Source organism: Suricata suricatta, chromosome 5 (genome assembly GCF_006229205.1).
Source record: "Suricata suricatta isolate VVHF042 chromosome 5, meerkat_22Aug2017_6uvM2_HiC, whole genome shotgun sequence".
NCBI classification, from domain to species: domain Eukaryota; kingdom Metazoa; phylum Chordata; class Mammalia; order Carnivora; family Herpestidae; genus Suricata; species Suricata suricatta.
The window spans coordinates 7675151-7676146 of record NC_043704.1 but is presented as its reverse complement, the minus strand read 5'-3'; positions in this window follow the sequence as shown (position 1 = coordinate 7676146).

The window sequence follows — 996 nt, the reverse complement described above, 5'->3', positions numbered from 1 at the left end:
GATTTAGAGTTGACTTTCTCAATCTTATAAAACTGTGGATAAAAGCATCGTGCTCATTTTATTAACCTGAAACATGGCATCTAAGGCAGAATTTGCCAACGTGATTTGTGCACCTAACCTTTTCTTCCAGCCAGATTATATCCCCACACTTCTCCTTTGGGGAAATTCCGGATCCGACACTGTTACCCAGCGCACCAGTGACCACACCCATGGCCCAGGCGTGGAGGGGCAGAGCTGAGGGAGGGGTGCATCCCTCTGGTGGTCAGAAGCTCAGTGGTCCCCCTAAGTTCCTGGGCAGAAATCTGCTCTCTGGCATTTGACTTCCCAACAACCACCTTTCCTATGGTGTACACGCATTCTTTACGTTGCAGTGACTTTGGTTTGGTGTTGAGATTTGGGGGTAAGTTTCATGACAGTACTAAATAACCAGGGATGTCCTCTGTGGAAGATCATCACCTTGGGGAGAAAGAACAAGGGCAGCTGAGACCCCCTCGCTTATGAACTGGGATGCCAGTGTCTCCCCACCCCCAATGACCCACCCGACCAGGAATCAAGGGATGATTCTTACGATACCTTAAAGCATTGTAGCTTCAATACGGTCACTTTGGAGACCGTAGGTCTTAGCGCTTTGCTTTGTGTTTTGTGATTATCAAAATACCTGTCCAAGGCCTGGGTGGCCCCAAGGCCTGGAATCGTAGGAAATTGGTTCCAGGACAGAGAAGGGAACACCAAGAGTCACTGAGCTGCCTGAATGGCCTATAGCTCCTCAGAAGGTCCAGAGCTTCCTCTTTCTTGCCAGCACACAGGGAGAAACCCCCCAGATCGAAGGCTCTCAGTCAGAACAATTTTGCCCCCAACCAAGGGTATTTGGCTATGTCTGGAATGGGGAGAGGCAAGCAAGGATCAAGGAAGAAATACAGAGGGTCGTCTCTCTCAGGGCCTGTAAGTGCCGGTCACCTCACCGGCCTGGAGACACTCTGGGTCATCACAACTGGA